Raw genomic sequence first — 25,809 nt, 5'->3', positions numbered from 1 at the left:
GTAGCATAGTTTGAAGTCAGGTAGCATGATGCCTCCAGCTTTGTTCTTTCGGTTTAGAGTTCACTTGGCAATGTGGGCCCTTTTTTGGTTCCATATGAACTTTAAAGTAGTTTTTTCCAATTCTGTGAAGAAAGTCATTGGTAGCTTGATCGGGATGGCATTGAATCTATAAATTACCTTGGGCAGTATGGCCATTTTCACTATATTGATTCTTCCTATCCATGAGCATGGAATGTTCTTCCCTTTGTTGTATCCTCTTTTATTTCGTTGAGCAGTGGTTTGTAGTTCTCCTTGAAGAGGTCCTTCACCTCCCTTCTAAGTTGGATTCCTAGGTATTTTATTCTCTTTGAAGCAATTGTGAATGGGAGTTCACTCATGATTTGGCTCTCTATTTGTCTGTTATTGGTGTATAAGAATGCTTGTGAGTTTTGCACTTGATTTTGTATCCTGAGACTTTGCTAAGTTGCTTATCAGCTTAAGGAGATTTTGGGCTGAGGCGATGGGGTTGTCTAGATATACAATCATGTTATCTGCAGACAGGGACAATTAGACTTCTTCTTTTCCTAATTGAAGACCCTTTATTTCTTTCTCCTGCCTGATTGCCCTGGCCAGAACTTCCAACACTATGTTGAATAGGAGTGGTAAGAGAGGGCATCCCTGTCTTGTGCCAGTTTTCAAAGGGAATGCTTCCAGTTTTTGCCCATTCAGTATGATATTGGCTGTGGGTATGTCATAAATAGCTCTTATTATTTTGAGATACGTCCCATCAATACCTAATTTATTGAGAGTTTTTAGCATGAAGGGTTGTTGAATTTTGTCAAAGGCCTTTTCTGCATCTATTGAGATAATCATGTGGTTTTTGTTGTTGGTTCTGTTTATATGCTGGATTACGTTTATTGATTTGTGTATGTTGAACCAGCCTTGCATCCCAGGGATGAAGCCCACTTGATCACGGTGGGTAAGCTTTTTGATGTGCTGCTGGATTCGGTTTGCCAGTATTTTACTGAGGATTTTTGCATGGATGTTCATCAGGGATATTGGTCTAAAATTCTGTTTTTTTGTTGTGTCTCTGCCAGGCTTTGGTATCAGGATGATGCTGGCCTCATAAAATGAGTTAGGGAGGATTCCCTCTTTTTCTGTTGATTGGAATAGTTTCAGAAGGAATGGTACCAGTTCCTCCTTGTACCTCTGGTAGAATTCGCCTGTGAATCCATCTGGTCCTGGACTTTTTTTGATTGGTAAGCTATTAATTATTGCCTCAATTTCAGAGCCTGTTATTGGTCTATTCAGGGATTCAACTTCTTCCTGGTTTATTCTTGGAAGGGTGTATGTGTTGAGGAATTTATCCATTTCTTCTAGATTTTCTAGTTTATTTGGGTAGAGGTGTTTATAGTATTCTCTGATGGTAGTTTGTATTTCTGTGGGATCGGTGGTGATATCCCACCATTTTTTATTGTGTCTATTTGATTATTCTCTCTTTTCTTCTTTATTAATCTTGCCAGCAGTCTATCAATTTTGTTGATCTTTTCAAAAAACCAGCTCCTGGATTCATTGATTTTTTGAAGGGTTTTTGTGTCTCTATCTCCTACAGTTCTGCTCTGATCTTAGTTATTTCTTGCCTTCTGCTAGCTTTTGAATGTGTTTGCTCTTGCTTCTCCAGTTCTTTTAATTGTGATGTTAAGGTGTCAATTTTAGATCTTTCCTGCTTTCTCTTGTGGGCATTTAATGCTATAAATTTCCCTCTACATACTGCTTTAAATGTGTCCCAGAGATTCTGTATGTTGTGTCTTTGTTCTCATTGGTTTCAAAGAACATCTTTATTTCTGCCTTCATTTCGTTATGTACCCAGTAGTCATTCAGGAGCAGGTTGTTCAGTTTCCATGTAGTTGTGCAGTTTTGAGTGAGTTTCTTAATCCTGAGTTCTAGTTTGATTGCACTGTGGTCTGAGAGACAGCTTGTTATAATTTCTGTTCTTTTACATTTGCTGAAGAGTGCTTTACTTCCAACTCTGTGGTCAATTTCAGAATAACTGCGGTGTGTTGCTGAGAAGAATGTATATTCTGTTGATTTGCGGTGGAGAGTTCTGTAGATGTCTATTAGGTCCGCTTGATGCAGAGCTGAGTTCAATTCCTGGATATCCTTGTTAACTTTCTGTCTCATTGATCTGTCTAATGTTGACAGTGGGGTGTTAAAGTCTCCTATTATTATTGTGTGGGAGTCTAAGTCTCTTTGTAGGTCTCTAAGGACTTGCTTTATGAATCTGGGTGTTACTATATTGGGTTCATATATATTTAGGATAGTTAGCTCTTCTTGTTTAATTGATCCCTTTACTATTATGTAATGGCCTTCTTTGTCTCTTTTGATCTTTGTTGGTTTAAAGTCTGTTTTATCAGAGACTAGGATTGCAACCCCTGCCTTTTTTGTTTTCCATTTGCTTGGTAGACCTTCCTCCATCCCTTTATTTTGAGCCTATGTGTGTCTCTGCATGTGAGATGGGTTTCCTGAGACGGAGTTTCACTCTTGTTTCCCAGGCTGGAGTACAATGGTGCGACCTTGGCTCACCACAACCTCTGCCTCCCGGGTTCAAGCAATTCTCCTGCCTCAGCCTCCCGTTTAGCTGGGATTAAGAATTTTCCTGGTTATTTTTTTTTTCACGTAAACAACTGAGTTCTTTGACTAATTCCAAACTTCACCCAGAAAAGCAGCTATACACGTGTCCTACTATCCTCTTTAGCCTACGCTTTCTGTTCATAAGAGTTCTACTTTCTTCCTTTTCACACTAAAACTTTTGATCTCTTAAAAGCTTGATTCTGTCTCATTAAACAAAAAAGTAATCAAGAATTTCTTCCTTTTTTTTTTTTTTCAAGACAGAGTCTCGCTCTGTCACTCAGGCTGGAGTGCAGTGGCCTGATCTTGGCTCATTGCATCCTCCGCCTCCCAAGTTCAAGTGACTGTCATGCCTCAACCTCCCAAGTAGCTGGGACTACAGGCGGGTGCCAACACACCTGGCTAATTTTTGTATTTTTGGTGGACACATGGTTTTGCCATGTTGGCCAGGCTGGTCTTGAACTCCTGGCCTCAAGTGATCCACCCACCTCAGTCTCTGAAAGTGCTGGAATTACAGGCGTGAGCCACCATGCCCGGCCAATCAAGAATTTCATAATTGCTAAATCCAGTAGCCTTTCTTGGAACTCCTTGGCTTCTTTGAAGTTGTAGACCTGTTAACTCTTTGCCTCTCTCGAAATTCTCTCCTTTCTTTGCTTTTATGTCTGCTTCATTTAGATACTTCACATCCGTTTTCCCGAGCTCCTCCTCTCCAGAGAAAGTCACTCAAAAACATTATGTGTCCAAGTATCTGTCTTTGGTACACTATTTTATATGTGTGTGTGTGTGTGTGTGTGTGTGTATTTCCTCTTCAGGTCAACTACCATGAAATATCTATCTGTAATTCTGCGTACAGCCTATGGTAGGTATAAATAAAAATAAATACTGAATGAATGGGCACCAGTTCTAATTTCCCAAATTCCTGCTTAAAATTTCTCCAGGGATTCCCCTTAGTCATCAACACATCAACATATAAAATGCCTGTACAGTAGAGGGAACAGTTTCTCTGAATCCTAGACTGGTCAAACCACATCTGGAACACTGAGATTCATTCGGCACCACATTTTCAGAGAGGCCATGACAAATCTGAGTGAATCTAAAGAAGGGAAACAGGATGGTAAATGATACAAAACTCAGGGTATAAGAGGAAATACTGAAGTAACTTAGGATGTTGAGTCATCAGATGATTAAGAAAAGACATAGCAGTACTCAAGTATGTAAAGAGTACTTTCCGGTAGGGGGAAATGTTGGGTGGAAGGAGGAGGTTATGAGGTTATGGCACTGTTCAGTTTTGTTTGTTTGTTTGTTTGTTTTTGAGATGGAGTTTTGCTCTTGTTGCCTAGCCTGGAGTGCAATGGCGCGATCTCAACTCACTGCAACATCCGCCTCCCAGGTTCAAGTGATTCTCCTGCCTCAGCCTCCTGAGTAGCTGGGGTTACAGGCATGCACCACTATGCCCGGCTAATTTTGTAGTTTTAGTTGAGATGGGTTTCTCCATGTTGGTCAGGCTGGACTCGAACTCCTGACCTCAGGTTATCCGCCCTCCTCGGCCTCCCAAAGTGCTGGGATTACAGGCATGAGCCACTGCATCTGGCCTAAACGTTTTAATACTCACAAATATCTGTGCAAGGTAGGTACACAGTTTTATCTACCTACCTTATGTTCGTGTGACACTATCACAAATTCAGGCTGTTAATGGCCCAACCTGATCTGTAGCAACATCCTGTGAATAAGTCTTATAGCCTCTGATCCATCCTATCCATTCTAACCATTTTGTCAGATCAAACTTCCTGACATAAAATTTCCCTTATCAAAAGTTAATGACAGCAGGGCATGGTGGCTCACGTCTGGAATCCCAGCTCTTTGGGAGGCTGAGGAAGGAGGACTGTTTGAGCCCAGGAGTTCAAGACCAACCTGGGCAACACAAAGACAGTGAGACCTTGTCTAAAAAAAAAAAATGACTTTCACTGTTAACAAAAAACAAAACAACAAAATCCTCTAGAATTATTTTCTAAGTCCCTAGTTTTATTTGTACCACTCTGTCTCATAAATCCTTTTCTTCTTAAGTGCCTTGTACTTTTGGTATGTATATATTGCACCTAATATTGCTAAATGATCCCTTCTTTTTGTGGTGTATCTATTCTTCAAAGTCTAGCTCAAGTAGCATCTCCTCCCTGGGCTTTGATCATTACAGAAGGAAGAGATCCCAACCCATTCTGAACATATGTGATGTTATCTAAATCACTACCTTAAAATTCTCTTCCTTGTTTGGTAGTCATATGTAGTATGTAATACCGCAAATATAACTTTCTACAACGATGAAACTGTTCTCTATCTGTGCGTCCAATATAACAGCCAGTAACCACAAGTGATTACTGAGCATGTAAAATGTGACCAGTGCCTACATATTAGACAATGTGGTCCACTTGGAGGGCAATACATTAGGTTTCTGAGGCATAGTATATTTACTGAGAAATAATTATGTTCTAGGCCCTGTTTAAACATTTTATACCTATCATTTCACTAATGCTTTTCTATTATCATTCTGTTTCTAAGATAAATAAACTGAGTCCAAGAAAGTTTAAATAACTTGCATCAAGTCCTAATTCTTTGGGATTAACAACAATGATGACAATCCACAGATTATTGCAGTAAGAATATTAGAAAATATGACAAGGAGCTCAGTAAATCATTAAACAGTATTCTTAAGATAGTTATTTTACCTTCTTTTGGTGTCTCTTACAATGCCTAGCACATCACCTTGTACGCAGTAACTATAACTTAATCAACTGAAAATTTTACATGGCTTGTAGAAGACTATAATTTCTAAAATCAGAGTATAAATTGAATGTACAAAAATGAAGTCATAAAAATAAAATGTGTTATAGCCACATGATGGAATATTATTATTCAGCCATAAAAAGGAATGAAATATTGATTCATGCTACAACATGGATGAAACAAAAAAAAATGCTAAGTGAAAGAAGCCAGTCACAAAAGACCACACATTATAATTCCACTTACATGAAATGTTCAGAATAGACAAATTCATATAGACAGAAAGTAGATTAGAGGTTACCTAGGATTTGGAGGATTGGGGTAAAACAGAGAGTGATCACTAGAGGGTAAGGAGTGTTTTCCTGGGGTCATGAAAATGTTCTAAAATTGACTGTTGTGATGGTTGCAAAACTACACAAAAATAATGTAAAAATTTAATTGTATATTTTAAATGGGTGAATTGTATGGCCTGTGAATTAAATCTCAATAATACTGTTTTTAAAAGGGGGGAATCAAAGTTTTATGTTTACAAAGGGTTCTACTCCTAAGAGCTAAATATAAATTATGGACTATCTAGGATACACCTTTACTTTTAGATACAATCTCTGACAAAAATATTTCAAATACACTTAAGGGTAAAGTGAAATAAAATTGTGGTTTTCAAAATTGTTTTCTCAGAGGTGGACAAAAGAAATGTTTTTTGGAAACCAACGAAACAAAAATAATCTGGAGCTGTCTTGGTTGAAGCAGCGTGCGGGATCCAGACGCCTCCCACTCAGACCCCTGCCCTTCCTTCAATATTGGCATCTAAAGAATCTCTCCAGCGTTTGGAGGAAATCAAGTTGGAAGTTAAGCAAGAAGCAATACAAAAAACTGAGTAACTACAAAGAAGTAAAAAGTAAAAACTCTGCAAGTTGAATTGTTAGCTGGCAGGCTACCATGTAATAATATCTCAGAATTGTCTTGTGTTAGTAAAGATACAAACATTTGAATTCTATTTATGAACTTTGAATTCTGCTTCTGTAATTAGATTTTTTTTTTTTTTTTTTTTGGACAGAGTCTCACTCTGTCGCCCAGGCTGGAGTGCAGCGGAATGATCTCGGCTAACTGCAAACTCCGTCTCCCGGGTTCAAATGATTCTCCTGCCTCAGCCTTCCCAGTAGCTGTAGCTGGGATTACAGGTGTGGATCACCATGTGCAGCTGAATTTTTTTTTTGTATTTTCAGTACAGACGGGGTTTCACCATGTTGGCCAGGCTGGTCTCAAACTTCTGACCTCAAATCATCCACTTGCCTTGGCTTCCCAATGTGCTGGGATTACAGGCATGAGCCACTGTGCCCAGCCTGCATGTTTTGTTTTTGTTTTTGTTTTTGAGATGGAGTATTGCTCTGTTGCTCAGGCTGGAGTGCGCGATCTCAGCTCACTGCAACCTCCGCCTTCCAGATTCAAGCAATTCTCCTGCCTCAGCTTCCCAAGTAGCTGGGACTGTTACAGGTGCATGCTGCCACGCCCGGCTAATTTTTTTGTATTTTAGTAGAGAAGGGGTTTCACCGTGTTGCCCAGGCTGGTCGGGAACTCCTGAGCTCAGGCAATCCGCCTGCCTCGGCCTCCCAAAGTGCTGGGATTACAGGTGTGAGTCACTGCACCACCGCATGTTTTTTTTTTTTTTTTTTTTTTAAAGAGAATTATTCTAAATTCAAGATCTACCTCTAATTTATGTGGTCTTTTTTTATTATGTACTTGGATTAGGAATTTTTGTATTTTTGTTTGTACAACAAAAAATATGTAAACATCCCCAAATAAAAAAATAGGTGCCCTAGATCTGTGATATTGGAAGTGCTGTTTTCCTGGCTCAATACCACTTATTTGGCTAAGAAAAAAAGGGCAGTTTCCAACTCACTTATACTTACATAGCCACAGACTCTTCTACTTGTATGGCTTATTAACATCAAAAATTTATATTCTATTATTATATGTGATATATTACGCTATACTACATTATAATTATCCCCAAAACAGAACTGATCATTTATTTCTCTCAAACATATTTTTAATATATTTAAGGGTAAAGTAAAATAAAACTGTGGTTTTCAGAATTATTTTTTCAGAGGCAGACAAAATAAATCTGTTTTAGAAATCCAAAAAAGCAAAACTTTCCCAACTTCCCTATTTCAACTTAACTTTGAATCCCCAGGCTGATATCTCTTTAAACTCAAATTAGTAGCCTCTCTTTATAGTCGTACCTGATAATCAAGGCATAATCTTTCCCCTTTAGACATGAATTCTGGAGCTCCTCCTCCTCCCTGCTAGCTCTTTCCACAGCTACCAACTTTTCTTGGTAAAGTCTATTTCTCACATTTTTTCTATGTACTGCTATTAGAATAGTCCTCAAGTGCTCTATGATGTTATTTCCTTACTCAAAAACTTAGAATTGTTCTCTATAGTTCAACCTCCTCTCCATCTCTGTGTGATGGTTAATTTTGTGTCAACTTGATTGGGCCACAGGGTGCCCAGATATTTGGTCAAACATTATTCTGTTTTGTGAAGGTGTTTTTGGATGAGATTAACATTTAAATTGGTAGACTAGACAAAGCAGATAATCTAGGATGGGCCTCATCCAATCATTTCAAGGCCTGAATAGAACAAAAGGCTGATCTTCCTCAGAATAAGTGAAAATTATCCTGCCTGATGGGCCTCAAACTATACCATTTGCTCTTCCTGGTTCTATAGCAGCTTCCAGCCTTTGGACTTGAAAGCGGATACAAGCTCTACAGATTTTGGACTAGCCAGTGTCCATAATCCCATGATAGGTATCTCCTATTAGTTCTGTTTTTCTGAAGATCACTGACTAATATACTGTTTATTCCAACTCTGTAGTACCATTTCATAAGATTTTTTTTTTTTTTTTGACAGTGTCTTGCTCTGTCACCCAGGCTGGAGTGGAATGGTGCAAAATTCACTGCACCCTCAACCTCCTGGGCTCAAGTGATCCTCCTACCTCAGCCTCCTGAGTAGCTGGAACCACAAGTATGTGCCACCATGCCTTGCTAGTTTTTAAAATGTTTGTAGAGAAAAAGTCTAACCATGTTGCCCAGGCTCCCAGATCATTTATTAGACCTCAAAATATTCTCTACTACAATGAAAGAAATCCATTTGTCAACTTCTACCCAATTTTCATAATTCCATTGAAATGCTTTTATTAAATAACTGATATGCATTTGTACCACCTACATTTGCCTCTCACATATCTCTCCAGCTAGGATGTTAACCACTTTGAAAACAGGAGCCTCTATTTTCTTTACTTCTTTCTACAGCAATAACAGAGATTAACAATGTGAAGTATAGGTTAAAGACTATTAAATAAATATATATATATACTTAAATCATAAAAAGTCAGGAAACAACAGGTGCTGGAGAGGATGTAGAGAAATAGGAATGTTTTTACACTGTTGGTGGGACTGTAAACTAGTTCAACCATTGTGGAAGACAGGGTGGCGATTCCTCAAGGATCTAGAACTAGAAATACCATTTGACCCAGCCATCCCATTACTGGGTATATACCCAAAGGATTACAAATCATGCTGCTGTAAAGACACATGCACATGTGTGTTTATTGCAGCACTATTCACAATACCAAAGACTTGGAACCAAGCCAAATGTCCAACAATGATAGACTGGATTAAGAAAATGTGGCACATATACACCATGGAATACTACGTAGCCATAAAAATGATGAGTTCATGTCCTTTGTAGGGACATGGATGAAGCTGGAAACCATCATTCTCAGCAAACTATCGCAAGGACAAAAAACCAAACACCGCATGTTCTCACTCACAGGTGGGAAATGAATAATGAGAACACTTGGACACAGGAAGGGGAACATCACATACCGGGGCCTGTCGTGGGGTGGGGGAAGTGGGGAGGGATAGCATTAGGAGACACACCTAATGTAAATGACGAGTCAATGGGTGCAGCACACCAACATGGCGCATGTATACATATCTAACAAACCTGCACGTTGTGCACATGTACTCTAGAACTTAAAGTATAATAAAAAATAAAAAATAAAAAAGACTATTAAATATATATATACATACTTTATACCTATCTATACCTTAAATATATATATAATGTATGTTTAATTTATATATCTAATTTACCTCTTGCCTACAGTCTGGTACATGTTTTAATGTTAATTTTTATTTGGTTGGTTTTGGTTTTGCTTAAAAGAATAACATTTTGGGTTAAAATTTGTTTGCCATTTTAAAGTATTCTGCTTCCACTTTCATTTTCATGTTAGGACACAGAACAAAGTTATAGACAAACTTTAACCTACATAATTTAAAAGTACAATTGAAAGAATGTTTTAATGTTGGGATGAAGTGCATACTTTACTGTATATTTTTCAAACTCAGTTATATTGCTTTGCTAAAAGTAAATAATATCACCAGGATACCATCTGGTAAAAATCTCTCTGTGGATTAACCCAGAAAAGGAAGTGAATGAATTTTTATATATTGCATAGTTGTGGTTGCAAAACCGCAGTAAAAATATGTTTTCAATGCACTGGTGTAAGTGAGACTTCAGAATTCAGCTACCTCTTCTGATTTGATCCAAAAGGCTTGGAATATTTAAGACCATATCTCATCAACATGGAAAAGGAGGAGTGTTTTATTTTCTAGCATTCCTATGACTTGGAAGAAAAAAAAATCTAGGAAATTGAAGTCCATGAACTGGAAAATATGAATTTGGTCTTTTAGAAAGCATTCATTTAAAAAATAATGGGCAGTTACTTAATAATAGGACATAGCATGTCAGAGAAGTCTGAGGCCATATAAGACAGTTGGATAAGATTTGACAATGTCATTGTGTACAGCCCAGCCAATGCAAAATGGTCAAATCAGTTTTTACCTTTTTTTTACTTTAAATAATATGTTATCCTAGTCTTGATCTAGTCCAATGACTAGAGGAATAGAAATTCTCCCCACCTCTCTAGGGATTCCATTCCAGAGACTAATAGATTTCACTGTCAGAAAACATTTCCCGGATTCAGTCTTAAATTTCTGTTACTTAATTTCATCCCATTACTTGACTATAAACTCTCTTATCCTACCTTTAAAAATATCTTGACTTCCATAATGTTTGCATCTTACAAATATTTGTAAAATGTTATCATAACTATACTCAGAGATGAGCAAAAAATATAGTTTGTTATTTTAATTTTTTAAGGATTAAAGTCTGAAGATCATTATACATTTATTTTCTAGTCTGAACACTACTCAATTTGCTTATTTGGGGCATGTACATGCCCCAAACTTGTATTCTCTTTGTGATCTCAGCAGTACCATTTAAATAACTTTTATCTTTCAGCCACATGATGTGAAGCTTTTGCATATATAGACTAAAATCTCATTGACTGATTTTACTGCCACATTGCATTACAAGACCATATATAATTTGCTACCACTATCATCTCAAAGTCTCTTGGTAATACTGCTTTCCAAGTACTGTATATCCTGCCAATTGAATGGCTGTGTTTCTGATTATTTTTCCCCAGATGTATTAGCTACATTTTTCCAGGTTGAATCACATTTCACCTCCTGCCCATATTTCTAACCACTTTAGGTCCCTTTTATCTGCCCTCACTGGTTTTGTCAACACCATCTGTAAATTTAGCATCATCTGTAAATTTAATTAACATGATGTGTATCCTCTCTTATAAATCACTAATGAAGTTTCTCTACAATGATTTGTTTATTTTAAAAACTCTAATGCTGCTTAATGTTTATAATCTTGCTTGTAATGTTTATAATCTTAAGAAGGCACCACTTTTTTGCCACTAAATATTTGTTTTATTATTTTAGGAGTGGTTCATGATAGACTAACAACAGAATCATGTTCAGGGTCACTGCTACCTTTTTTGAATATTAGTGCTAAATTACTTATATGATTGCTTCTGTACATAACAAAGCTTTAACTGACAATTTGCTACCCTTCTGTGTTTTTTCATAAATATGTTCTATTAATAACATCACAGAAGAACAACATTATGATGTTATTCTCACGTGTTATTCTCACGTCCATGATGTAAAATGGTCAAAGATCTCATATTCCAAATTCTGTTGTGCAGTGAGTTTTTTAAATTTTAGATTCCAATTTACTGTGACAAGAGTTTGTTATATTAAATGAGTAAAGATTAATTTAGAATGTTTCTATTTTAAGTATTTTGGAATTGGCAAGTTGAATCAAGATCAATATGGTTCATATGAACTCAACAAGAGCTATTTTGTTCCTCTTTTATAACTGTGATTTCTTTTGAATTTATTGGCTATTTAAAATTCTTCTGGGGTATTAAAACCTACTTTTAATTTCATTTTTATAAGGGAATACATTAGACCTCCAAAAGTATGTTTTGAAACATAATACTAGAAACAACATACATATATCCACCACCTAGGTTAGGAAAACACCAACACCACCACCACCACCACCACCACACCACCACCACCAGTACCTTATCAGCTATGGGATACATTTTTCCAATTGCTTACCTCTTCTCTCCCTTAGGAGCATCTGCTGCTATTAACTTTATAAAGATAATTTATTTCGTTTTGTTTACACATCTATATATGTATCCCTATAGTTAAGATGCATTTTTTAAAAATTGAATAACTCAGACATTTCAGTTATCAATTTCCATCTTATACTAATTTACTTTTTGTAAGTATTTCTTTTCCTACATGAATATCTTGCCATATGTCTTCAATAATCTTGGAAGAAAGCATACATTCTTTTTTCTTCAATTTTTTCTTTACCTAAATCCTAGTGTTAGCTTTACATACCACAAACTTTTCTTTTTCCTATTAATTCATCCTCTTAACTTACATATTTTGGGACAGTTTCTTGTACTCATTTACTAGTGTATACATATTTATAAATTGATTATGGCCCAATTATGGCATATAGATCTGATTTTACATACTTAAGTCGGTAGGAGTAACTTCTTTTTTCAGCCAATTCTTATATCTCATTATATTTGTTAAGAAATTAGAAAATTCTTGTGGGTGCCTATGATGTATATATACATACATACATATATATACATACCTATGATGTATGTATATATGCGTCATAGGCACCCACAAGAATTTTCTAATTTCTTAACAAATATAACAAATATATATACATACACACATATATATACATACCTATGATGTATGTATATATATGTCATAGGTACTCATGGTTTTTATCCATGGTTCCTGTCTCATAACTCTCATATATATGTATATACATATATATCTCATATACATATACATATATATCTCATATACATATATGAGAGTTATGAGTACATATATATACATACCTATGGTGTGTGTATATATATATATATGTATATATATATAATATATATACACGTCAAGAATAGCAAGGAGTAACTTGCTTTTTCAGCTAATTCTTATATCTCATTATTTCGAATTTTATATAATAATTTCTAATTTTATCTAATAATAATTTCTATTATTAGAAATTATTTCTAATTTGTAAGAAATTAGAAAATTCTTGCGGGTACCTATGACGCATACATACATACATACATACATACATACATATACATACATACCTATGGCATGTATATATATGTCATAGGTACCTATGGTTTTCATCCATGGTTCCTGGCTCATAACTCTCATAGCTCTTGTTAGTCTTTCATTATAATGTTGGGGCACTTTAGGCTTCGGGAGCAGGCTTCAGGAGCAAGCCTCAGGAAAGAGAATCTCTCTCTGACCTCCTGTCCTCCTTTACCTGCTGAAGGCAGAACTCTGATCTGATTGTGGGTCAAAAGACCCTCATTCCAGAGAAGGTCCTGCCCCACACTCTGGAGGAAGAAATGCTGCACAGAGAGGCCAAGAAGAATCTAAACAGGCATTGCTGGGTTTCCCCATTCAGCCTATTAATATGAGATTGCACCCGTTTTGTTCAATGACATTTCATGCCTATGATTCTCCATAAAAACCCAAGAAGTACTATCACATTTGGGATTAAGGAAAACAAAACCAAACCAAGAAGACTGGGTTCAAAGAGCTTCCAGGTAACTAAACACATGGAGGTTCCAAGATTATGGCATGCCCAGAGAGTGCACGGAAGTTCCAAGCACTTTCCCCCATATCCTGCCCAGCACATCGCTTCATGTGTGTTCTTTGTAATATCTGTTATAATAAACAAATAAACTAAAGTAAGCATTTCCCTAGGTTCTGCGAGTTGCTCGGCCAGAAGCTCCAGAGGCTTGGACTTGCCACTGGTGTGAGGAGAGGGCTCAGTTTTGGGGACTGAACCCTCAATCCATGGGATCTGATGCTATCTCTAGGTAGATCATGCTGGAATTTAATTAGCAGACATTCAGCTGGTGTCTGCCGCTTGGTGTGTGGAAAAAAACTCTCTTACCTTTGGTCACAGAAGGCTTCTGTGTCGATGATTGCTGTGGTGGTATGAAAGCAGAGGAAAAACACGCTTAGAGAGTTTTCCCCAAACAGTACCTAAATATAAGACCTATATTTATTCCCTCATAAATTTAAACTTATTTATTTATTTATTTATTTATTTATTTATTTATTGAGAGGGAGTCTCTCTCACCCGGCTGGATGCAGTGGCGTGATCTCGGCTCACTGCAACCTCCACCTCCTGGGTTCAAGCAATTCTTCTGCCTCAGCCTCCCATGTAGCTGGGGCTACAGGCATGCACCACCACATCCAGCTAATTTTTGCATTTTTGGTAGAGACGGGGCTTCACCATGTTGGCCAGGATGGTCTTGATCTCTTGACCTTGTGATCTGCCCCCCTTGGCCTTCCAAAGCACTGGGATTACAGGTGTGAGCCAACATGGCCAGCCTAAACTTCTATTTTTAAATATCAAATTATTCCTATCATAATTTTTTATTCCATTTTAATTTCCATTTCTCATGTCCATATCCATAACAAATTTAACATATTTCCATTTACTAAAAAAACTCAACTTTCATCCTTATATAGTATGATATCACACAGTAAAAAGCTGATAAGTCGAGGGCTTTTTCATATTTTACCAGTTATCCTGTTCATACTTTAAAAATTACACTCAGTTATTTAGAGAAAGATGTTCATCTCCATGTGGTTTATGATAGAAACAAAGGGAAACAATCAAAATGTCTAATAACTGGAGATCTAGCTAAATAAAATATAGTACAATCCTACAATAGAATATTAGGAACCTAATTAAAATTGGCGATTACCAGTTTTAGCCTATTAATGAGAGTCTCTTCACCTAGTAATATCTGAGGTATAAAAGCAAATGTCTCAGGGTGGCCCACAACAGTTGAGGGAAAAATACGGGGTTACAAAAGCCAAGTCATTACATCTCAAGAGGGACAATTCTGTGGCACCATTCACTCCTCAGAGCGCCCTGGGGGATCAAGCTGAGAAAAGGCTTTTGAAACTTCATCTTTGCCTAGCTTCTTTTCTCATTTTCTTTTGAGGGCACTCAATAAATCACGGCACAAGAATCTCTTTCTTGAGTTCTGCTTCTAAGGGGACCCACTGACCCAAAGAATCAGTGCACAGAAGTGATCCTAGAAAGCAGGCTCCAAGGCTGAGATTCTGGATCACTCACTGACAGGATGGCTGTCAATGAGGACCCCAAAATTAGTGGTGTTTTTTGGCATTCTGTAGCAGTAATGCAACTGCTAAAACTTGAACAGGGATGGAATACATGTAGAAAATGCACTGGCTTGTGCCATACTTCCAGATTTAAGAGGAACGAGGAAAGTGGTAAGTATGTATTGACATAAGAGTTGAAAAGAAATTACTTAGGCAGATAGTGAGGGTATGTTAGTCCTCGGTAAGGTTGTCCTTTTAATGAAAAGCAACCCCAAAATAATTTTCTTTTCTAACATTGAGCAACCTGTAAAATTAAGCTGCAGACATAAACAAGCAAGCAGAGTGAACGCAAGCAGTTGTGCCTACAGGAATATACTACCTGGGACGAGACATGTTCAATATGGTGGCTCCATCTTCTCTTTTTGCCAGCCATGTGTATAGTAAGAAGCAGGCAAGATGGAGCTGGCCAAGTGAAAAGTTCATTTGCATAAGATTAGGGTGGGGCAACCAGCCTTCCCCACTGCTATGTAAACATCATACCTAGTCAAACCCATTTGTGATCCCTACCTAAATCAGACGCTGCCTCCTCAAGCCTGCCTATAAAATCTGCTGTAGTCCTCCACTTTACCTTTTTCAGATGCCTCTCTCTTGCAAGAGAAAGTGAGCTGCTCTCCTCCCTTTCTTCTGCCTGTTTAACTTTCTACTCCTTAACCCACCCACGTGTCCTTGTCCTTAATCCTCTTGGTGTGAGACAACGAACCCCAGGTATTTACCCCAGACAACAATGCTGTTTCAGTATCACAGAATTGAATGGCTGTTATTGAGCACTAGTGATAGCTGCTCTCCTCCCTTTCTTCTGCCTGTTTAACTTTCTACTCCTTAACCCACCCACGTGTCCTTGTCCTTAATCCTCTTGGTGTGAGACAACGAACCCCAGGTATTTACCCCAGACAACAATGCTGTTTCAGTATCACAGAATTGAATGGCTGTTATTGAGCACTAGTGATACTATGAAGAAAGGAAAGGATGATTAATCACCAATTCAAAACAATGTGAAATTCTTTTTTTTTTTTTTTTTTTTGAGATGGAGTCTCACTCTGTTGCCCAGGCTGGAGTGCAGTGGCACGATCTCAGCTCACTGAAAGCTCTGCTTCATGGGTTCACACCATTCTCTTGCCTCAGCCTCCCGAGTAGCTGGGACTACAGGTGCCCACTACCATGCCCGGCTAATTTTTTGTATTTTCAGTAGAGATGGGGTTTCACCATGTTAGCCAGGATGGTCTTGATCTCCTGACCTCATGATCTACCTGTAGAGCTGGGATTACAGGTGTGAGCCACTGTGCCTGGCCAATGATGTGTGAAATTCTGAGATCTTCATCTCTAAGTTGTTTCATAGTAAATTATAATAAAAAATAAAATAAAATGCCTCAAAAGAGACATAGGAGGATGTGCTAATAAAGAGTCTTAACCCAAGCCTGTCTCACAGCAAGTTCACTGTGTTTAGAGACTAACCCAGAGATTATTTTCCCTGTTCCTAAACAAAAACTCAGAATGTTTCTGTGGAGTATTTAAAAAAAAGAAAAGGGGGTGGCTGGCAAGATGGCTGAACAGGAATAGCCATTTTTACATAATGGTAAAGGAATCAATGCAACAAGAAGAGCTAACTATCCTAAATATATATGCATCCAATATAGGAGTACTCAGATTCATCAAGCAAGTTCTTAGAGACCTGCAAAGAGACTTAGACTCCCACACAATAATATTGGGAGACTTTAACACCCCACTATCAATATTAGACAGATCAATGAGACAGAAAATTAACAAGGATATTCGGGACTTTAACTCAGCTCTGGACCAAGCAGACCTAATAGATATGTACAGAACTCTCCACCCTAAAACAACAAAATATACATTCTTCTCAGCATCACATCACACTTATTCTAAAATTGACCACATAATTGGAAATAAAACACTCCTCAGCAATTGCAAAAGAATCGAAATCATAAAAAACAATCTCTCAGACCACAGTGCAATCAAATTAGAACCCAGGATTAAGAAAGTCACTCAAAACCGCACAACTACACGGAAACTGAACAACCTGCTCCTGAATGACTACTGGGTAAATAATGAAATGAAGGTAAAAATAAATAAGTTCTTTGAAACCAATGAGAACAAAGACACAATGTACCAGAATCTCTAGGATACAGCTAAAGCAGTGTTAAGAGGGAAATTTATAGCACTAAATGCCCACAGGAGAAAGCAGCAAAGATCTAAAATCAACACCCTAACATCAAAGGTAAAAGAACTAGAGAAGCAAGAGCAAACAAATTCAAAAGCTAGCAGAGGACAAGAAATAACTAAGATCAGAGCAGAACTGAAGGAGATAGAGACACGAAAACCTCTTCAAAAAAAAATCAGTGAATCCAGGGCCTGGTTTTTTGAAAAGATTAACAAAATAGACTGCTAGCCAGACTAATAAAGAAAAGAGAGAAGAATCAAATAGACACAATAAAAAATGATAAAGGGATATCACTACTGATCCCACAGAAATACAAACTACCATCAGAGAATACTATAAACACCTCTACACAAATAAACTAGAAAATCTAGAAGAAATGGATAAATTCTTGGACACATACACCTTCCCAAGTCTAAACCAGGAAGAAATTGAATCCCAGAATAGACCAATAACAATTTCTGAAATTGAGGCAGTAATTAATAGCCTACCAACCAAAAAATGCCCAGGACCAGATGGATTCACAGCCAAATTCTACCAGAGGTACAAAGAGGAGCCAGTACCATTCCTTCTGAAACTATTCCAAACAACAGAAAAAGAGGGACTCCTAACTCATTTTATGAGGCCAGAGTCATCCTGGTTCTAAAACCTGGAAGAGACACAATAAAAAAAAGAATTTCAAGCCAATATCCCTGATGAACATCTATGTGAAAATCCTGAATAAAATACTGGCAAACCGAGTCCAGCAGCACATCAAAAAGCTTATCCACCACAATCAAGTTGGCTTCATCCTTGGGATGCAAGGCCAGTTCAACATACGCAAATCAATAAATGTAACCCATCACATAAACAGAACCAATGACAAAAACCACGATTATCTCAATGAATGCAGAAAAGGCCTTTGACAAAATCCAGCAGCCCTTCATGCTAAAAACTCTCAATAAACTAGGTATTGATGGAACATATCTCAAAGTAATAAGAGCTATTTATGACAAACCCATAGCCAATATCATACTGAATGGGCAAAAGCTGGATTCCCTTTGAAAACCGGCACAAGACAGGGATGCCATCTCTCACCACTCGTATTCAACATAGTATTGGAAGTTCTGACCAGGGTAATCAGGCAAGAGAAAGATGTAAAGGTATTCAAATAGGAAGAGAGGAAGGCAAGTTGTCTCTGTTTGCAGATGACATGATTGTCTATTTAGAAAACCCCATCATCTCAGCCCCAAATCTCCTTAAGCTGATAAGCAACTTCAGCAAAGTCTCAGGATACAAAATCAATGTGCAAAAGTCACAAGCATTCCTATACACCAATAATAGACAAACAGAGAGCCAAATCATGAGTGAACTCCCGTTCACAATTGCTACAAACAGAATAAAATACTTAGGAATACAACTTAGAAGGGATGTGAAGGACCTCTTCAAGGAGAACTACAAACCTCTGCTCAAGGAAATAAGAGAGGACACAAACAAATGGAAAAACATTCCATGCTCATGGACAGGAAGAATCAATATTGTGAAAATGGCCATACTGCCCAAAGTAATTTATAGATTCAGTGCTATCCCCATCAAGCTACCATTGACTTTCTTCAAAGAATCAGAAAAAAACTACTTTAAATTTCATATGAACCAAAAAAGAGCCCATATAGCCAAGACAATCCTAAGCAAAAAGAAAAAAGCCGGAGGCTTATGCTATCTGACTTCAAACTATACTACAAGGCTACAGTAACCAAAACAGCATGGTACTGGTACCAAAACAGATATATAAGACCAATGGAGCGGAACAGAGACCTCAGAAATAATGTTACACATCTACAACCATCTGATCTTTGACAAACCTGATAAAAACCAGCAATGGGGAAATGATTCCCTATTTAATAAAAGGTGTTGAGAAAACTGGATAGCCACATGCAGAAAACAGAAACTGGATCCCTTCCTCCTTACACCTTATACAAAAAATTAACTCAAGATGGATTACAGACTTAAATGTAAGACCGAAAACCATAAAACCCTAGAAGAAAACCTAGGCAATACTATTCAGGACACAGGCATGGGCAAAGACTTCATGACTAAAACACCAAAAGCAATGGCAACAAAACCCAAAATTGACAAATGGGATCTAATTACTAAAGAGCTTTTGTACAGCAAAAGAAACTATCAACAGAGTGAACAGGCAACCTAAAGAATGGGAGAAAATTTTTGCAATCTATCCATCTGACAAGGGGCTAATATCCAGAATCTACAAAGAACTTAAACACATTTACAAGAAAAAAACAAACAACCCCATCAAAAAGTGGGCAAAGGATATGAACAGACACTTCTCCAAAGAGGACATTTATGTGGCCAACAAGCATATGAAGAAAAGCTCATCATCACTGATCATTAGAGAAATGTAAATCAAAACCACAATGAGATACCATCTCATACCAGTTAGAATGGCGATCATTAAAAAGTCAGGAAACAACAGATGCTGGCGAGGATGTAGAGAAATAGGAATGTTTTTACACTGTTGGTGGGACTGTAAATTAGTTCAACCATTGTGGAAGACAGTGTGGCGATTCCTCAAGGATCTAGAACCAGAAATACCATTTGATCCAGCAATCGCATTACTGGGTATATACTCAAAGGATTATATATTATTCTACTATAAAGACTCATGCACACGTATGTTTATATGTTTATTGCAGCACTGTTCACGATAGCAAAGACTTGGAACCAACCCAAATGCCCATCAGTGATAGACTGGATAAAGAAAATGTGGCACATATACACCATGGAATACTATGCAGCCGTAAGAAAGGATGAGTTCATGTCCTTTGCAGGGACATGGATGAAGCTGGAAACCATCATTCTCAGCAAACTAACACAGGCACAGAAAACCAAACACCACATGTTCTCACTCATAAGTGGGAGCTGAACAATGAGAACACATGGACACAGAGAGGGGAACATCACACAATGGGGCCTGTCAGCAGGTGGGGGGCTAGGAGAGGGCTAGCATTAGGAGAAATACCTAATGTAGATGATGAGTTGATGGGTGCAGCAAATCACCATGGCACGTGTATACCTATGTAACAAACCTGCACGTTCTGCACATGTATCCCAAAACTTAAAGTATAATAAAAAACAAACAACAAAACCAGAATGGACATATTAGCAGTTGGTAGAACCCTTACCTTGGTGCCCTGACCTGTGGAGTCAAAGCAAATATAATTCATTAGTAAAGTTCCTAAAAATGTCCCACCCATTCCCAAGATAGTAAGTAAAAAATAGCATTGTATCCCTAAAGGATATGCAGAGATCAGATATACCTTCAGAAATGTAAAGGATATAGGATTAATGGTTAATTTTATATGTCAACTTGTCTGGGCCACGATGCCTAGATATTTCATCAAACACTATTCAGGATGTTTCTGAGAGAGTTACTGAATGAGATTTACATTCAAATTTGTGAGCTCTGAGTAATGTAGATTGCCCTCCATAATGTGGGTGGGTCTTGTCCAATCAGGAGAAGGTCTAAATAGAACAAAAACTTGATTTCCCTGAAGCAAGAGGAATTCTCTCTTCTACTGCTTTCAGACCTCATTTGCACATCAATTCTTCCTGGATCTACAGCAGACTCCCTTTACAACTCTTTCTTGTATCTCCAGCCTATTGGGCTCCTCAGTCAGATTTTAGACTGGCCAAGTCTCCACAATCACAGGAGGTAATTCCTTAAAATAAATTTCTTTATATATGCACATCTGATTGGTTTTGTTTCTCTGGAGAATTGTGAATAACATAGGCAGGTAGTCCTCATCTCAACCCCATTTAATTCACAAGTCAGATTTCCACAAAACCTGGATGAATTATGGCAGAAACAATGAACTACTGTAATTTTAGCCAAACAGTAATACTGAATGTAGTTGTTGTGCCAGATGTGGTATTTAGTAAAGAAACCATAAGTAGCAAATTAACATGGCCTTTGGTACATGGTGTGTATCTATTGATTTGGAGATTGCATTCTTTTCGATATCTATTCACAAGAAAGGTGAATCAGAGGAAGTATGCATTGAAAAAACAATATAATCTAATATATATAGAAAAATACTATATAGTGGGATTGTCAAAGCTTTATCTGTACAGGCCAGATAGTAAATATTTTAAGCTTAGTGAGTCAAGAGGCAAAATGGAGGATATGAAGGATATGATAAAGGCACTTATTTGCATTATCCAAAAAATGCACATTTCCCAAACTTTTTATTGATGAAGTTCAAAACATATTAATAATATTTTAGTATAATTTTTTGAAAATACAAGTCTCCTAATAAGAACAGAATCCTTTTTGTGTGGAGATAACATTTTGCTAAAATGGGGGTACAAAGTTAGCGTTCCCAATTATTAAAATTAATTGTAAGGTACACCTGTTAAAGCTAATCTGTAATGAGATTTTATACATTTAATCTTTGAAAATGTCCTTAACAAAGATGATACATATTACCAAATACTGACATCAGTCATGAGCATATGATATTAATTGAGCATATTCATCAATTGGAAGGCATTCATAGAATTATATTAGATTCTTTTCTTGATAATTGCAGTTTAACATTTCATTACATTGTATATTAATCACTTTCAATTGATAGTTAGGTGGAAGCTCCTCAACCACAAAGTTAAATGGATTTTAAAACATGGAAATTTCCTTTGCACTTGAATCAAGGTCTAAAAACTCTTGCTGGAACTGTAGGTTGAGCTTGGAAAACATACTCACTCCAAATTCATATGAAAATTATAGATCCCGGGAGGAGCCAAGATGGCCGAATAGGAACAGCTCCGGTCTACAGCTCCCAGCGCGAGCGACGCAGAAGACGGGTGATTTCTGCATTTCCATCTGAGGTACCGTGTTCATCTCACTAGGGAGTGCCAGACAGTGGGCGCAGGTCAGTGGGTGAGCGCACCGTGCGCCAGCCGAAGCAGGGGCGAGGCATTGCCTCACTCGGGAAGCACAAGGGGTCAGGGAGTTCCCCTTCCAGGGGTGACAGACGGCACCTGGAAAATTGGGCCACTCCCAACCAAATACTGTGCTTTTCCGACGGGCTTAGGAAACGGTGCCCCAGGAGAGTATAGCCCGCACCTGGCTCAGAGGGTCCTACGCCCACGGAGTCTCGCTGATTGCTAGCACAGCAGTCTGAGATCAAACAGCAAGTCGGCAGCGAGGCTGGGGGAGGGGCGCCCGCCATTGCCCAGGCTCGCTTAGGTAAACAAAGCAGCCTGGAAGCTTGAACTGGGTGGAGCCCACCACAGCTCAAGGAGGCCTGCCTGCCTCTGTAGGCTCCACCTCTGGGGGCAGGACACAGACAAACAAAAAGACAGCAGTAACCTCTGCAGACTTAAATGTCCCTGTCTGACAGCTGTGAGGAGAGCAGTGGTTCTCCCAGCAGGCAGCTGGAGATCTGAGAACGGGCTGACTGCCTCCTCAAGTGGGTCCCTGACCCCTGACCCCCGAGCAGCCTAACTGGGAGGCACCCCCCAGCAGGGGCAGATTGACACCTCACACGGCCGGCCAGGTACTCCAACAGACCTGCAGCTGAGGGTTCTGTCTGTTAGAAGGAAAACTAACAGAAAGGACATCCACACCAAAAACCCATCTGTACATCACCATCATCAAAGACCAAAAGTAGATAAAACCACAAAGATGGGGAAAAAACAGAGCAGAAAAACTGGAAACTCTAAAAAGCAGAGTACCTCTCCTCCTCCAAAGGAACGCAGTTCCTCACCAGCAACGGAACAAAGCTGGACGGAGAATGACTTTGACGAGCTGAGAGAAGAAGGCTTCAGACGATCAAATTACTCCGAGCTACGGGAGGATATTCAAACCAAAGGCAAAGAAGTTGAAAACTTTGAAAAAAATTTAGAAGAATGTATAACTAGAATAACCAATACAGAGAAGTGCTTAAAGGAGCTGATGGAGCTGAAAACCAAGGCTCGAGAACTACGTGAAGAATGCAGAAGCCTCAGGAGCCGATGCGATCAAATGGAAGAAAGGGTATCAGCCCTGGAAGATGAAATGAATGAAATGAAGCGAGAAGGGAAGTTTAGAGAAAAAAGAATGAAAAGAAACGAGCAAAGCCTCCAAGAAATGTGGGACTATGTGAAAAGACCAAATCTACGTCTGATTGGTGTACCTGAAAGTGACAGGGAGAATGGAAACAAGTTGGAAAACACTCTGCAGGATATTATCCAGGAGAACGTCCCCAATCTAGCAAGGCAGGCCAACATTCAGATTCAGGAAATACAGAGAACACCACAAAGATACTCCTCGAGAAGAGCAACTCCAAGACACATAATTGTCAGATTCACCAAAGTTGAAATGAAGGAAAAAATGTTAAGGGCAGCCAGAGAGAAAGGTCGGGTTACCATCAAAGGGAAGCCCATCAGACTCACAGCGGATCTCTCGGCAGAAACCCTACAAGCCAGAAGAGAGTGGGGGCCAATATTCAACATTCTTAAAGAAAAGAATTTTCAACCCAGAATTTCATATCCTGCCAAACTAAGCTTCATAAGTGAAGGAGAAATAAAATACTTTACAGACAAGCAAATGCTGAGAGATTTTGTCATCACCAGGCCTGCCCTAAAAGAGCTCCTGAAGGAAGCGCTAAACATGGAAAGGCACAACCGGTACCAGCCACTGCAAAATCATACCGAAATGTAAAGAACATCGAGACTAGGAGGAGACTGCATCAACTAACGAGCAAAATATTCAGCTAACATCATAATGACAGGATCAAATTCACACATAACAATATTAACTTTAAATGTAAATGGACTAAATGCTCCAATTAAAAGACACAGACTGGCAAACTGGATTAAGACTCAAGACCCATCAGTGTGCTGTATTCAGGAAACCCATCTCACGTGCAGAGACACATATAGGCTCAAAATAAAAGGATGGAGGAAGATCTACCAAGCAAATGGAAAACAAAAAAAGGCAGGGGTTGCAATCCTAGTCTCTGATAAAACAGACTTTAAACCAACAAAGATCAAAAGAGACAAAGAAGGCCATTACATAATGGTAAAGGGATTAATTCAACAAGAAGAGCTAACTATCCTAAATATATATGCACCCAATACAGGAGCACCCAGATTCATAAAGCAAGTCCTGAGTGACCTACAAAGAGACTTAGACTCCCACACATTAATAATGGGAGACTTTAACACCCCACTATCAACATTAGACAGATCAACGAGACAGAAAGTCAACAAGGATACCCAGGAATTGAACTTAGCTCTGCACCAAGCGGACCTAGTAGACATCTACAGAACTCTCCACCCCAAATCAACAGAATATACATTTTTTTCAGCACCACACCACACCTATTCCAAAATTGACCATATACTTGGAAGTAAAGCTCTCCTCAATAAATGTAAAAGAACAGAAATTGTAACAAACTGTCTCTCAGATCACAGTGCAATCAAGCTAGAACTCAGGATTAAGAATCTCACTCAAAACCGCTCAACTACGTGGAAACTGAACAACCTGCTCCTGAACGACTACTGGGTACATAACGAAATGAAGGCAGAAATAAAGATGTTCTTTGAAACCAACGAGAACCAAGACACAACATACCAGAATCTCTGGGATGCATTCAAAGCAGTGTGTAGAGGGAAATTTATAGCACTAAATGCCCACAAGAGAAAGCAGGAAAGATCCAAAATTGACACCCTAACATCACAATTAAAAGAACTAGAAAAGCAAGAGCAAACACATTCAAAAGCTAGCAGAAGGCAAGAAATAACTAAAATCAGAGCAGAACTGAAGGAAATAGAGACACAAAAAACCCTTCAAAAAATAAATGAATCCAGGAGCTGGTTTTTTGAAAGGATCAACAAAATTGATAGACCGCTAGCAAGATTAATAAAGAAAAAAAGAGAGAAGAATCAAATAGATGCAATAAAAAATGATAAAGGGGATATCACCACCGATCCCACAGAAATACAAACTACCATCAGAGAATATTACAAACACCTCTATGCAAATAAACTAGAAAATCTAGAAGAAATGGATAAATTCCTCAACACATACACCCTCCCAAGACTAAACCAGGAAGAAGTTGAATCTCTGAATAGACCAATAACAGGAGCTGAAATTGTGGCAATAATCAATAGCTTACCAACCAAACAAAGTCCAGGTCCAGATGGATTCACAGCCGAATTCTACCAGAGGTACAAGGAGGAGCTGGTACCATTCCTTAAGAAACTATTCCAATCAATAGAAAAAGAGGGAATCCTCCCTAACTCATTTTATGAGGCCAGCATCATCCTGATACCAAAGCCTGGCAGAGACACAACAAAAAAAGAGAATTTTAGACCAATATCCTTGATGAACATTGATGCAAAAATCCTCAATAAAATACTGGCAGACCGAATCCAGCAGCACATCAAAAAGCTTATCCACCATGATCAAGTGGGCTTCATCCCTGGGATGCAAGGCTGGTTCAATATACGCAAATCAATAAATGTAATCCAGCATATAAACAGAACGAAAGACAAAAACCACATGATTATCTCAAT

At 38.3% G+C, this 25,809-nt stretch overlaps 1 protein-coding gene across 1 annotated transcript in view; it reads right to left on the bottom strand.

Moving 5' to 3' along the window:
* The window catches only part of PMFBP1 (polyamine modulated factor 1 binding protein 1), a 556,696-nt gene that overhangs the window by 414,661 nt on the left and 116,226 nt on the right, over nucleotides 1–25,809 (bottom strand). Inside the window, exon 5 of the mRNA XM_063717359.1 lies at nucleotides 13,831–13,864. The gene's annotated coding sequence lies outside the window, so the exon portion shown is untranslated. The remainder of the gene's footprint in view (nucleotides 1–13,830; nucleotides 13,865–25,809) is intronic.

The sequence above is a fragment of the Pongo abelii genome, chromosome 18, assembly GCF_028885655.2.
Source record: "Pongo abelii isolate AG06213 chromosome 18, NHGRI_mPonAbe1-v2.0_pri, whole genome shotgun sequence".
In the NCBI taxonomy this organism is placed as follows: domain Eukaryota; kingdom Metazoa; phylum Chordata; class Mammalia; order Primates; family Hominidae; genus Pongo; species Pongo abelii.
This window is presented reverse-complemented; position numbering and strand designations above follow the sequence as displayed.